The sequence below is a fragment of the Rutidosis leptorrhynchoides genome, chromosome 1 (genome assembly GCF_046630445.1).
Source record: "Rutidosis leptorrhynchoides isolate AG116_Rl617_1_P2 chromosome 1, CSIRO_AGI_Rlap_v1, whole genome shotgun sequence".
Lineage (NCBI taxonomy): Eukaryota > Viridiplantae > Streptophyta > Magnoliopsida > Asterales > Asteraceae > Rutidosis > Rutidosis leptorrhynchoides.
The window spans coordinates 111446893-111463292 of NC_092333.1; the positions used below are offsets into that span (position 1 = coordinate 111446893).

Genomic DNA, 16400 nt, shown 5'->3' on the forward strand with positions numbered 1-16400 from the left:
CTTGACGATTTCAATCTGCGTTCAAAACTTTCATGATTCTTGAAAACACCCCAATCTAAAGGATGAACCAACCGCACTTTATCTACGGAAGAAAAGATTGAAGCATATAGTTATGCACCTGAAAACTCTCCGAACCTGAGTAAATGTTTAACACGTATCTGTGCTAATTCCTTTAATGTTATTATTACTCAAAATAACTTGGTGATTTCCTTTCAAAGTAGCAAATTTTGTCACAGCTCCAGCAAGTCAACTTCGACTTTTCGTTTGAAACAACCTTATTAACACCTTGATATATATGCGTACTCATTTATTGTTACCAGAGAACCTTTTATATTCCACCATATTACCATCAGCGTTTAATCATCTAAAAACACAATTCTCTTGAAACCACCTCGGATTGATAACCGACGATTCAGATATGGCTGCATTAAATGCAAAGGAAACAGTAAAACTGTAGATGGCCCGAATGGCCAAGAGTTTGATGATAAAGAATGGAGTGTTGGGAACGCTCGATAGAAAATTTGGTACTGAAAAATGAATTGAGCTAACCATGAAGGAGACCAAGGACAAATACAAGGACCAAACCCTATATTCAAAGAATCCAGGTAATTCTGGATCCGATGAAATCTTTAGAGAATATCTTGCTCCGAAGTCATGTTAAAATCTTGCGGAAAATTTTTCCTTATCAACTTTTGAACTTAGAAATCCCAAAATATCATCATAAATATCTTCGATATTTCTGAAGATATTTTCATAAATATAATCGTCCGAAATTATATACCTCTTCGTACCGTCTGTATTCCATTATATTGGAAACTTCTATAAGATCTAAGTATAAAATTATGAATGAATTACGGAGAAGTGTTGGGAATTGAAGCATGGTTAGTATAATATAATGACACTTGATCAACGTGATTATATTATAGTAAGTCATGCTGAGTTTCTAATGAAACGTAATGATGGTTCACAGTAGATCATACCATCATTATGTGCCATGTTACATAACTCTTTCATTCTGCTTAACTTCTGAACATATCAAGAAAGTATATTCTTGATAGTTCTATTCTCAGAAATTCTGGTAATTTGACAAATCAAATCGTGCTATTACAATTTATTTCTTAGAACATTAACTATGTCCATTTTAAATTTCATATCTACAAATTCTGGGCCATTATTCGCTTGATTTGAAGCCGAGAAGAGAATACAAGAGCATGGAACTCCGAAATATAAAAAAGAATTATAAAGCTAAAAAAAAAATTATTACAAACCGTGTATATCAATGTTTATTGCAACGTAAAGACACGGGAGAATTAAAAACACTATAACCCCAAGGGCGAATTAGAAGATAATAGATCCCTCCGGTGGAAGTTGGAAAAGGAGAATGATTGTGGCGATAGTCAGGACAAGGACAAGAATCAGAACTGGATTAAGCATTTCCACAATCTTTTGAATTTGGAAATTGAGTATAGGAATGGTAAAGGTAATGGAACAGAAGAAGTTAAATTATAGTGAATTATCTGATAAAGAAATCAAGGCAGATATCCGTATTTAATTATAGAGATCTTAATTTCCTTATTCGCCGAAGAATCAAATCTTTTAGATTTCGAAGATTTCCTTTAAATCCCTTGAATTCCGGAATTCAACCAAGACAACGTCAAAAGTTGAGACGCACCTTATTTTCTAAATTCAATTATGACTAGTCAAGAGTATTATGAAACTAGTCTTTCTCATCTTACTATATAGTGATAGCTTTACTCGTACTCCACGAATAATCAAATAAGTTTTGTCTTTATTATTCAATAATGATAAAACTCTATTTATCAACTCATATTCGTCATGAAAACATTTTTATTGTTAGCCATGACCACCTCACTCAAATTTCGGGACGAAATTTCTTTAACGGGTAGGTACTGTGACGACCCGGAAATTTTCGATCAAATTTAAACTTAATCTTTATATGTTTTCGACACGATAACCAAAGTCTGTTATGTTAAGTCTCAAAAAGTTTGAATTGTTGTCATACATTCAATTGACCTTCGACTGCTCTCGACGATTCACGAACAATTGTTGTAAATAAATATATGTATATATGTATATATTTAAATATAAATAAAAGCATAAATAATAAGTTGAAATAATAAAATACAAATTAATCATTAGAATTAAATATGTAACATATAGATATGAAATTTGATAGGTATAAATTATTATATTATTATGAATATTATTATTATCATTAATAATATTAATATTATTATAATTAGTATTATTATTAGTATCATTAATAACATCATTATTATCATCTGTATTATTATTATCATTATTATTCACTATGATTATTATTGGCATAATTATTATTATTAGGATTATTACTATTACTATTAATTATTAATACTAAATAGACATATTTAGGCTGTTACAAAATTAGTGAACCTCAACATCAACTTTATTTGTTTTACGTTTTTGTTTCCTTTCTTATTCTACTGCTAATATTTTGAATCATGTTTAATATTATTATACGTCCACTTCAACCAACCAAATTATAGTTTTCATTTAGAATTCATTTGCCAATTATATTTTAGTTGATTGATTACTATATTTCTCCACTTAACATATGTACAATCGACAACATCCACTTCCATCAACAATCACATTCCATTACCTCTTTTCTCTCTCTTTTGGAAACCTCCTTGATTACCATCTTCACCATCACAACACCTTAAATAAACAATTTCATCTACTTCTCTGGTTCAAACCACTCGAGTGTTACTACGACTTACAGTTGCTATACGTTGTTTCTTCACTATTTCTCCATCGATCAAACAACCATCATCAACCACCTTCTACTACGGTTCCCTTACAATTTCTATTTCAGCTTGACAAACACCCAATCTGTTCACTAATAGGTTCGAAAACCATCATCAAGCATACATCTACTGCAACTATATGTTTCTTGAAAAGGACACCATCTTCTAATAGAAACACCATCACAAACCTTCATCATAGTCTCATCTGCAAAAGAGGAATACTACTACAATAACTGTATTCACTATTCTGTTTCGGTTTGTCCACAATCATGTAACCACTTTCTTCTCAAGATAATATATATACATGTTTGATTTTCCAAACTAATCCAAACCACACAACACCAATTCTTTTCTTGTTCTTCCTGTTTCTAATCGTGACCCAAAATATATAGATAATAAAAGTAAGGGATACCGTGATGATACGACAATAATATATGATGAAGCATACACCCATCTAGATCTTCTTCTTCTTCGTAGCACCGAGAACACCAACACTTCTAACAATCTATCATCTATTACTAATATTGTGATTTCGTGTTCGATCACCATGAGCCAAACCCTCATCGTGTAAATCCAAGAAATACAAACCTACATGAAAGGTAATCTTTCTGTTTCCTTAATTCTTGTCGTAGTACCATCACCATAATGAGTCCAAAAACTGCAACTCAGTCTCTTCCACTCAATCGCCACCATCACAACCGAAACCACCACTTTCTCTTTCTAACCCCTCTCTCCCTCTTCTGTTAGTAAACCATTGGCAACCCTCATCAAAAGCATCACAGCAGTCTATTAAAACACTCGTTGTTACTCCAGTTGCTTCCTTACATCTGCATCCGTGTTCCTGTGTAAACAATCATGAAACACACTTGAAGGAGACGATGAGGTAGTGATCATGATTTGTACATAATTTTGTGAATGTGATTATGAGTAACGATGTTAATTGATGATGACAGACAATGAACCAAAAAACCCATCTGTTATTTCCTTTTACGGCTACTAACATACTTATTAATTCATGAATTAATTAATGAACCATAACAACCCATCATCTCAACCGTTACCTTCATCGCAATCACCTTAACCACCTTGAAACCCACCTGCAAATTGATCCTGTACATACGTCTGTTCCTGTTTTATTTACGGAACCAAAAGCCAATCGAAATGAAAACCATTGTCAACTTAATTGCTATTGGATTACTTATGAACTGAATAAGGATCGAACAAAGGATGTTGCTATTACGTGCTTTTTATCAATGACAGAAAACCCTACTTTTAATAAAGGGATAGATGATGGTGTAAATAATGAGCTGGAAAGGGGGAAACTATGTGTCGATATTATCAGATGAAACCCCACCAAAAATCACATCGAGCAGTTTAATCTAAAAGGTGTTATGGGCTGTGAAATTATGGATTGGTTATATTCTTGGACTTGATATACGAATTGGGCCAATGGCAGACTAATCACAGTATACGGGTTATATGGTTTAGGATACGATTTAGAACAGAAAAAGCATAAACAGTGTAACGGTTTGGAGTCTTGGCGTTTATCGAGAGGTCGAGGGTTCGAGCCTTGGCACCGGCGTTTATTTTTCTTAAAAGCATATTACATTAAGGTAGCCTTGTTATTAATATTATTATCATTATTATTATTATTATTATTATTTTTATTATTATTATTATTATTATTATTATTATTATTATTATTATTATTATTATTATTATTATTATTATTATTATTATTATTATTATTATTATTATTGCTATTAATATTATTATTATTATTATTATTATTATTATCAATAAAAGATAAGTATTTTAAATTTATCATTTTATTAGTATTATTTTTATCATAATTATTATTATTATTAGTATTACTAATATATCAAATAAAGACTTTCTAAATAAAAAAATATTTGTGACATAAAACATGACTATATTAATATTTTTGTAATAAATATTAAATATCTATTGAAAGTATATAAGAACAAATATATCTAAATTAAGTTATTAATGAAACATATAATTCATTAATATAATAACTATATCAATAATAATAATATATATTAATTGTTCGATTACAATATGTTAATATATATAATTGATACAGGTTCGTGAATCCGAGGCCAAACCCTACATTGTTCAATATCGCCATATGTATTTTTACTACAAAATACATTAGGTGAGTTCATTTGATTCCCTTTTACTCTTTTACAATATATTTTTGGGACTGAGAATACATGCGCTGCTTTTATAAATGCTTTACGAAATAGACACAAGTAATCAAAAACTATATTCTATGGTTGAATTATTAAACCGAATATGCCCCTTTTTAGTCTGGTAATCTAAGAATTAGGGAACAGACACCCTAATTGACGCGAATCCTAAAGATAGATCTATCGGGCCCAACAAGCCCCATCCAAAGTACCGGATGCTTTAGTACTTCGAAATTTATATCATGTCCGAAGGAGGATCCCGGAATGATGGGGATATTCTTATATGCATATTGTTAATGTCGGTTACCAGGTGTTCAATCCATATGAATGATTATTTTTGTCTCTATGTATGGGACGTATATTTATGAGATCTGAAAAATGAAATCTTGTGGTCTATTAAAATTATGGAAATGATTATTTATGTTAAACTAATGAACTCACCAACCTTTTGGTTGACACTTTAAAGCATGTTTATTATCAGGTACGAAAGAAATCTTCCGCTGTGCATTTGCTCATCTTAGAGATATTACTTGGAGGCATTCATGACATATTTCAAAAGATGTGGCATTCGAGTCGTTGAGTTCATCAAGATTATTATTAAGTCAATTATAGTTAGATATATTATGAAATGGTATGCATGTCGTCAACTTTCAGCGTGATGAAAGTTTGTCTTTTTAAAAACGAATGCAATGTTTGTAAAATGTATCATATAGAGGTCAAGTACCTCGCGATGAAATCAACTGTTGTGAATCGTTTATAATCGATATGGACTTCGTCCGGATGGATTAGGACGGGTCCTTTCATTCGACACCCATCTCGATATCGTCGGCTGGTGGTGAAAACTCATTTGGTGGAAATAGCAAACATCTCTTCCTGTCCAGAAAGATAGGTTGGTCGGTTAATTTTGAAGGTAACGCTCTCCCCATGTGATCGTAAGATCAAGGTTTGATTATACACATCAATGACAGTCCTAGCCGTATTCATGAAAGGTCTTCCTAACACTACTGGTGTGTGTAGGTCTTCCTTAATATCCATTACTACGAAATCTGTAGGATACAAGGATTTGTCGACTTTCACCAAGACCTTCTCAACTATGACCTTAGGATATCGAATTGTGTGATCGAAAAGTTAAATTGTCATTTTAGTTGGTGACAAGTCTCCTAACCTTAATCTCTTGTAGAGAGAATAGGGAATTATGTTGATACTTGCTCCTAAATCTGCTAGTGCATGAATGGTTCCAGATTGGTAGATTAAACACGGGAAAATGAATCAGCCCGTATCTCCTAGCTTTGGTGGTAGAGAGTTCCTGAGTAATGCAGAGCATTCTTCACTCAATGGAATTTTGTTAGAGTCTGGTATCATCTCCTTTGTATAAAGAAGCCTTCGGATGTATCTCTTCTGGTTCGGAACTTTGGACATAGTGCCAGGAATCTTCCATCAAGTTTGAAAGAATCAAGCTTGGATGGTCCTTCTTGTAGCCTTCCAGGGTAAGGTACGCGAACTGGAGTTTCAGGGGTCAGCTTCTGAGTATATGTCGATTTGTTCTTGAGCCTGGCTGACCTTCTCCGTGGTTCTTCCTCTAGGATTACAGAATCCATTTGCTTTGCTTCTTCTATGTGGGGATTTTGGATAGTATTACTTGGCAATCTTCCCTGTGGTCGGGTTTCAAGGCGTTGTGATAACTGTCCGAGCTGCGTTTCCAAACTTTTGAGCAGAGCCAATTGATTTCTATTTAGTATCTCCGTCTAATCTTGTCTGGCTGTAGTTCTCTGATTTAGCTGTTGTTGTCCTTGAATGAACTGAGTCAACTGATCATCAGCTCCGAGAGTGGGGTTAGTTGCTTTTGTAATCTGGGTGGTAGGGGAATTTTCCTCAACTGGGGGACCATGAGTGGAAGTGGTTGATCGTAGGTCAATTGAGATTGTTGGGCTGGATAAGGTGGATAGCGATAGCGAAAAGGTTGATTGCTTCGCTGAAATTGATTAACCCTAGGTGATTGATTGAATTCGGGATTTGGTGGACGAGCTGGGTATTGGACGTAACAGACTGAACCGTCAGGGTTTTCGTACTCAAATTGATATTCTTCAGTAGGTTGCGGGTTGGTACAATTAACACAAGCCTGAGCTTGGTGAACCTGCTGCGGCTGCGTCTTCAATTCTCCGAGTTATTTAGCGAGAGATTCCATCTTGTCCGTGAGGGATTTGATGGCCTCCATTTGACTGTTAAGTGCAGAGAGTGGGGCAGATGATGAAGTTGTTTCACCACTGTTCCAGTCATGATGATGCATTGTCATGTTCTCGAGCAATTCCCAAGCTTCTTCTGCGGTTTGGTTCATCAGATTCCCTTGAGCTACTACATCGATCGTCGTCCTATGATTTACCATAAGACCATTGTAGAAGGTACAGATTTGGGCTGACCATTCTAGCTGGTGATTAGGGCATTTCTTCAGCAGGGTTTTGAATCGCTCCCATGCAGTGTAAAGATATTCATCATAACTTTGTTTGAAGTTAATGATGTCATTCTTCAGTTTGGTTTGTTTAGAAGGAGGGAAATATTTGGTTAGGAATTTAGTAGCCATCTCCGTCCATGACGTGATGGAATCTTTTTCCAGTCCTTCAAACAAAGTTTGGCATGATGAGTGAGAGAATTGGGGAACAAGTATAGCCGGACTATATCTTGTCCTATCCCTGGCTGTTTGTAGGAGTTCGAAAGAGATATGAATTTATTAAGGTGAGAATTAGGATCGTCATTCGGTAATCCATGAAACTGACAGCTATTCTGAATGAGCTGGATGATGTGATGTTTTAACATGAACGAGTGTCCTTGAATCTCTGGAAATATGATCGGTCCTCCTCGACCTTCAATCGAAGGTTTGGTGTTTTCTGCTAAACTAACGCAAAACGCCATTCGATTTCTGATTCGTGCTTCCTTGCGTACTTTAGATCGGGTTTGGGTCATACACTGGGTATGCCTTTTTGTTTTTAATTTTTCGCAAGTAAACTAAAATTATCGAAAGTAATCTAAAATAAGCTAATCTAATTCTATTGTAATCTAGTCTTGGGTAATCTAATTCTAAGGTAATCTAATTTAATCTAATTTTAATCTAAGGTAATCTAAGGTAGTCTAAAGTAATTAACTAACTATCCTACGGTTGAATATGTTTTTGGTTCTGGCTACTGATTCCCTGGTATTTCGGTAACAGAGCTCCGCACGAACTATTCAACAAACCAAGTGGCCAGGCCAACTACGGAGAGGCAGGATCCTTTTGGTCCCAATATAATTGGCGACTGTTCGGAAAATCCAACAACCAAGTCCGTGTATAATTGTCTTTCTTAGACACCACTAAATGCTTGTGAATAAGTTTGATAGAGAGCAGTATTGCCTGATACCAGTTCCCCAGCAGCGGCGCCAAAAACTAGGTTCCCCTTTGATATAGCCGAAACGGACGGTTTTTATTCGCGCGGTGTCATCGGGCCGCGGCTCGCCAGGATCAGCCACTCAAGGGGGAGGTACTGTTTTAAATTTATATTTAGCGGGGCCTAAATCTTACTACTCCTTATAAGTAATGGAAGTATGACCTAGAGTCGTATTTTTGAGATATCAGTAGAATCGAACCTATATTTAAGCTTAAGATAGTTAGGGAGTAGTGGTTATTTAATTTTGGTATTTTTCTAATTTATAAGACAGATAAAGTAAATGCGATAAAATTCGTAATTCAGATAAGGTTAAAGTGAGTGCATACTATGACTTCATCAGTTATTTTTCCGAGATTATGGAATGCTGGCTCATGAATAGGCAGAGGCCTTGTATTCATTACACTGGTCCTAAATGCCCCTGTCATAAGACATGTCACTGGGTACTACGTTAGGCTTGAAGATTCTGAATAGACAGCAACGTCCCTTACCCCCGACGCCCATACAGTCTGACTACAGGCATACACGTTCAGACGGCTCATCCAATTGAGCGACTCAGTTGGGTGATGTATTAACATTCCAAAATGGTCTAAACTTTCTTAAGCATAATAGAATACATGGTTTACCATATCTGAGAGATGTGATGTGTTTCAATGCTTTCGTTAATGATTGGTCTTAAAAGATAGTTAGGCCCTTTAAAAAGAGTTCAACCATAAAGAACACCATGGCTAAGTCAAGCTGACTTCCATGAACACGTTCGGTTATCCTAACAGTCCAATCCTTTATGTGTCTAAAAAAACAGTTCCTTAATTAACTAAGAATCCCTCAAGCGGGGTGCAATGCTTGAGACCGCGTTATGGTGCAATGTACAGGTCAACACTAACCGAGTTCCATGGCCTTACTTAGCAGAGGTATAGCTTACAACAACCGTTGTGCTTCAGCATGCACGTACGAAGTTTATATGCTTGGTGACTACACTAGCATGGTCTATGACCGACAATGTAATAAGGGTCTAGTCAGATGTTTCACTACGAAAGAGTCCTCAGTCGGAATCCAAAACTTGATAGACTTACAACAACCGGTGTGCCTCAGTCGATCTTATATTGTATCCGATAGAATTATCTTACCAAGGGGTGACACAGATAGTGTACTCTGAATCGGGGTTCACGACTTCCCAATAACAGAGCCTATAACTACGTTCTATTAGTTGGAAAAGTGATTGAGTTTAAAGCATAATCGGAAATCATTTCAACAGCATACACAAACCATAATATTATTTCGGTATTATAACTGCTTACATCATAGCATACACTAAAGATAACTACTCGCTAATCATGTCAACAATATCATAAAACATTATATAAGATAAGGGATAGAAGTACTAGTAGATTAAACGAGTTCTGAATACAAAAGTGACAACTTCAAGACTCCAGACCGCTCCTAATACAATCTTTAGCGTTCTTCTCCGGGTACTAGGTTTCCCACATGGAGTCGAAGGCCTTGAGAGTATGACTAATATTGTACAAGAGAGAGAAAGAAGTGAATTGAAGTGTGTGTTGGAATGAATGACAAAGAACCTTTAAATAGACAAAAAAATTTCCTGCAAACGGCTGGCAAGCCGTTTGCCAAGCAAGCTGTTTCTTGGGGCCGTTTGCTGGACCGTTTGGCAGTCCATTTGCCACACTGGCAAGCCATATGGCAGGCGGTTTTTGGTGCCTTGTCATCCTTGATTCACTGGATCGTAACTTGATTTCTTGTCTTTCACCGTTTTCGCTCTATCATCTTGATTTAGGTCAATTCCATCACTATAGGAAGTAAAGTCTTCCGAAAAAGACATGCACTTCTTGATTTAGGTCAGGAAGTTATCGTCCAGACCAGTTGTAGAGTCTACGAAAAACCTTGAAAAGTTTTCTCGAAAATCAGCTGGAAATCCACGGAACTCGGCATCAAACAGGGTCACCAAGTGGTCAGACTTATCCTAACCAAGAGAGGATCTATCTCGTAAAATGGGGAGGGCACCGTGCAAATTAGCTTGGTAAGACTAATGAATCAGACTCCCAGAAAAGGATAATCTCCTTAAAAGATTAAAAATCAGCTTTTAAGCCTGATATTACTCAATTCTTGAGATTGACTTTAAAAGATAGAGAATTACAAACTCATGGAATTCGATGATATCTAAACTTGAACGAGAAAATATTTTGATCAAAATTAAATCCGATTTGTTTTCTGAAAACCTATTTTCATTGCGTTCATTACCATTGAACGTAAAATCCTAAGAATTCACCGGAATTCATTAGGTCACCTGAACTAAATCGGGTGTCAACCGTAAGAACGGTGGTTGCATAGCATGGTCGAAGACAGGACCTTGTGCCAGACCGAAAAACAATAGGGTGATCTTTACTATTGCTCTTACAAAGGATAGTAATTGTATCCGACACATTTTTGACCATAATCATCTGCATGTCATTAGACATTGCCTTAACGGTTGCTTGTTCAACGCTTTTCTTTACAACCGGACTGTAGTTTACCGAAAGGTAATATACGGAGCAAGTATACTGGACGTGTGCTTTCCTAATACAAGGATTAGCAAGTGGGTGACACAAAATCGCAAGTTTTGAGCTAAAATTTTCAAATCTGAAACCCACCAAACCCACAAAAACATTTTGCAAACACCGGTGAAGGGTTATTCCATAAAACTTATCTAGGATAAAAGCTAGATTGAATTTTCAAAAGATCAAATGTTTTCATAAAGATCCAATTTCCTAAAGGATCTAAATTTTTATAGTCATGTGGGACTATAAACCACAACGTTACTATCATTGTTCATACCGCCAAATCGAAATCACTGATGTACAAAGTGTGAAGAATAAAGAAGTGATTCTAGTATTTTTATTTCAAGACTATATTGCTTGAGAACAAGCAATGCTCAAGTGTAGGGATATTTGATAGTGCTCCAAATGAATATATATTTAGGCACAATATCCTTCCAATATGTAAAGCATTTAGTTGTAATTGTTCTATTTTTATGTAATATTCGTTTAAATAAATAAGTGCGAAGACAAAAGAAGAAAACGATGATTTGAAGACGCAAATGACCAAAAAGCTAAAAAGTACAAAGTACAATCCAAGTGGTTCAAATTATTGATGAGAAACGTCTAAAAGTTACAAGAGTACGAGCCGCGTAACGCAAAGTACAAGATATTAAAGAGTACGAAAGGACGTTCGAAAATCCGGAACCGGGACCAGAGTCAACTTTTAACGCGCGACGCAATGGACTAAAAATTACAAGCCAACTATGCACATAAATATAATATAATATATAAATAATTCTTAAAATTATATATATATTATATTTATTTATTAAAACCATCGACAAATAAAAAACAAAAGTATGTGAGCTGTAAAAGAAGGCCATGCGATCGCATGGCCAGGAAGACCAAAGACCATGCGATCGCATGGTGCACTGTATCAGCTCAGGTCCTATAAATTTCGCGTGTTTTGGCCAAAAATAACACATCTTTTTCTATCCTCTCTAATATATATATATATATATATATATATATATATATATATATATATATATATATATATATATATATATATATATATATATATATATAATTTATAATTTTAATTTTAATTTTAGTTTAAGATTAATAATAATAAGGGTATGTTAGCGAATGTTGTAAGTGTGTAAGTCGAAATTCCGTCCGTGTAACGCTACGCGATTAATCACCACTGTAAGCTATGTTCTTCCTTTTTAAATTAATGTCTCGTAACTAAGTTATTATTATGCTTATTTGAGCCAAAGTAATCATGATGTTAGACTAAATATTAAGACGGGGTTATTAGATTTTTTACCATAATTAAGGTTTGGACAAAAGACCGACACTTGTGGACACTGGACTATGACTATTAATAGATAGGGGGTATTGTCTAATTGAGCGACAACTCATTGGAACCTGTCGAACCTATCTTCAAATTAGTTAATCTAATAATTATTAAAATGATTATGTATGTCCTATTTAGTGATATTTATACGACATCTTTTACGATCATTTAATTAATTATTTGGGTAGGGTAATTGATTATTCATTCTGATCAAGTGGGTAAATTAATATTCATATCTCATTAAAACAGGGGTGGATTACATACAAGGATAATTGGTGTAATTGTTAACAAAGTATTAAAACCTTGGATTACACGCAGTCGATAACCTGGTGTAATTATTAACAAAGTACTAAAACCTTGTTACAGTTCGAATCCCTAATTAGTTGGAATATTTGACTTCGGGAATAAGGTTAATTTGATGAGCATTTTATAATTATGACCGATGGACTATTATGGATAAGAACCAGATACGTATCAAATAAACCAGGACAAAGGACAATTAACCCGGGTAATAATTAATTAAAATCAAAACGTCAAACATCATGATTACGGAAGTTTAAATAAGCATAATATTTTTATTTCATATTTCATCGTACCTTTATTTACTGTCATTTTAATTACTGCAATTTACTTTATCGCAATTTAAATTCTGTCATTTATATTATCGTCATTTATCTTTACGCTTTATTTAAAATCGACAAACCGGTCATTAAACGGTAAAACCCCCTTTTTATAATAATAATAATACTACTATATTACTAATATATATATATATATATATATATATATATATATATATATATATATATATATATATATATATATATATATATATAGAAATATAATTGTTTAAAAATATAGTATGTAATCGCTAGCTCCATGTGGAACGAATCGGACTTACTAAAAAACTACACTACTCTACGATTAGGTACACTGCCTATAAGTGTTGTAGCAAGGTTTAGGTATATCCACTCTATAAATAAATAAATAACTTGTGTAAAATTGTATCGTATTTAATAGTTTTTCATAATAAATATATAACTATTTCGTATATACCTCTACGCACATCAAGTATTTTTGGCGCCACTGCCGGGGAGCCGAAAGGAAAATGCTATAAAAAATATATATATATATATAAATTTTAATCTCTTTTTGTAAAAATATAAAATTTTTTTAAGTTTTAAATATATAAAAAAATATATTTTTAATATAAAAGTTATATTTTTAATATAAAAAAAATTTAAGTTTTTAAAATATAAGTTTATTATATTTTCTATAAATATTTTGTAAATTAAAAAAAAATATATATATATATATATATATATATATATATATATATATATATATATATATATATATATATATATATATATTAAAAATTATTCGGGCCTAGTACTGTAGAAGCCCAACAACAAGCCTGGTATCCGATTCCATGCGATCGCATGAGCAGAGCCTTAATAACTCATGCGACCTCATGACCTGCTCTGACAGGTCTGATCCTCGACTGAATCAAATTAGAGTTAAGTTTAATATATAATTAATTAAAATTAGGGTTCAATTAAAAGATTAATTAGTTTAATTTAGTTTTATTTTTAGTTTTAATTAATATTATTAAGTTTAATAATTATTATAAACTATAAAAATTAATACTTTTATAAAATAATAATATATAAATAATATCTTTATAAAATTTGTATTTTTATCATTTTAGTTATAATTTGTATTTTTATCGTTTATTTCGTAATATTTATCGTTCGCTATATAGTTTTAAGTTTAGTATTTTGCGGTAGTAATTTTTATATTTCTAGATTTTTAGGCTTTGCCGTAAAATCCCTTAAGTGCTTTTTCTTTAGATTAAGATTTAGGCGCTTTAGTATTTTACGACGTCGCTTATCGCTTTTATTTTAAATAAATTTTAGTGTTTTTTAAGTTATTGCCGTTTTGGATATAGAATTCCTTTTAAGCTTTAATTCCTTTAGACGTAACTTTTAATATTTAATTTTTAGACTTTTAAGTTTCGACGCTTTATTTTCTTATTTTTATTTTTCGACTGCTTGTTTTTCGACATTTGTTTTTCGACCTTTTATTTTTCGACGTTTTACGACGCACTCTTTTTCTTTCTTATTTCTCGACGCTCTAGTTTTTAGGACATAGATTTTATTTTCTTTAAACTTCGACATAAAATTATTTTAAGCGGTTAAAATGATAGACATCCAAATTTTCTGTTTCGTAGTAATAGTTGAATTTGTTAGTGGCGAGTTGTGGGCTTCCGATTTAAAGGGTCCTGTCTACCTGCTGCATCTATTGGCTATTCGAAACGTGGGCAAAATCAGAAAAGTCTATTAATTTGATAACTTATATAATTTTTATTTTTTATAACTAATAGGATATTCAGTGAATGCACCGAGCAAAACGTTCACCACCTTTCATACGTTCACCACCTGTAACTCGATCAAGACATCTAGCCAATATTGTTGTCATTGATTTTTCTTTAGAAACATCATCTAGTCGACCAAGTACTCCAATTCAAATTTTCGATAATCCATTTTTTAAACCCGACTTCACAAGTAAGAACCCGGAGGATATTCAAGGACAATTCCAAGATCCTGAACCACTAATCATTCCTCCTGAACCACAAACCGTTAAATCAAAATTCTCTAGTGATTCAGATTCAACAAATTCAGTTATGGAAGTAACAGAACCCTTAAGTATGGAAGACCGAATGAGAGCCACACGCACGGGCCAAAGTCACGCCATTATTAAACCAGACATTAATGTGCCAGATTATGAAATCAAGGGACAAATTCTACACATGGTAACTAATCAATGCCAATATAGTGGTACACCGAAAGAAGATCCAAATGAACATTTTCGAACCTTTAATAGGATCTATACTGTATTCAAAATCAGAGAAGTTGAGGATGAACAGATCTATCTCATGTTATTTCCCTGGACTTTAAAGGAAGAAGCCAAAGATTGGTTAGAATCATTACTTGAAGGGGCGATTGACACATGGGATGTCTTAGTTGAAAAATTTCTTAAACAATTCTTTTCGGCATCTAAAGCCGTAAGACTTCAAGAGGAAATTGTTACATTCACGCAAAAACCAAATGAAACTCTATATGAGGCGTGGACAAGATTCGAAAAGTTGTTGAGAGGATGTCCTCAACACGGTTTAGACACTTATCAAATAGTACAAATATTCTACCAAGGATGTTACGTTGCTACACGAAAAGACATCGACATAACAGCTGGTGGTTCCATTATGAAGAAAACTGCAACTGAGGCTTATAAAATCATTGATAACACAGCCTCTCACTCGCATGAGTGGCACCAGGAAAAAATATCTTTCGTTCATCTAAAGCGGCTAGAGCCGATTCTAGCCATGACTTTGATTCCGTTTTCGCAAAAATAGATGCTTTCGAGAGACGAATGGAAAAGATGAATAAAGATATTCACGCAATATGAATCAGTTGTGAGCAATGCGGTGGACCACACTTAACGAAAGATTGTCACATTGAGCAAACGATGGAACAACGTGAGAATGTTTCCTACATGAACCAAAGGCCGGGAAATAATTATCAGAATAATTATTAGCCGCCAAGGCCAAACTTCAATCAAAATCAAAACATTCTTTACAATCCAAATGGGCCAAACAATAACTCGTATAACCAACAAGGTCCAAATAACCAACCAACTCAAAACAATACTTTCAATCAACAAAGACCTAGCTTGTATAAACCACCACAACAAACAGAAGAGAAAAAGTCAAATCTAGAAGAAATGTTGACAAAACTAATGGAATCTCAAACACAATTTATTACATCTCAAACCCAAACAAATAAGAGGTTTGATCAATCATTAAGAACTCAACAAGCTTCCATTTTGAATCAAAAAAAAACACGTAGGTACTCTTGCTAGCATGATGAGTGAGAGGGAACAAGGAAAGCTATCGAGTAATACTGAAGTAAATCCTCGGAATGAGAATGTTAATATGGTGTCAACAAATTCTGAAAAACCAGCTCCAGAAGATGGGAAGGTTTTAGATGTGAGTAACAATGAAGAAGTTACAACAC

General features: G+C 33.8%; 2 non-coding genes across 2 annotated transcripts; one reads left to right on the top strand and one right to left on the bottom strand.

The window, feature by feature from the left end:
- Positions 1-7443: 7443 nt before the first annotated feature.
- On the top strand, positions 7444-7550 carry LOC139887365 (small nucleolar RNA R71). The gene has a single exon (XR_011773200.1). It is a non-coding gene; the product is annotated as a small nucleolar RNA R71 (small nucleolar RNA).
- A 7844-nt stretch (positions 7551-15394) lies between these two features.
- Positions 15395-15501, bottom strand: LOC139887385 (small nucleolar RNA R71). The gene has a single exon (XR_011773220.1). It is a non-coding gene; the product is annotated as a small nucleolar RNA R71 (small nucleolar RNA).
- Between the last annotated feature and the right edge of the window lie 899 nt (positions 15502-16400).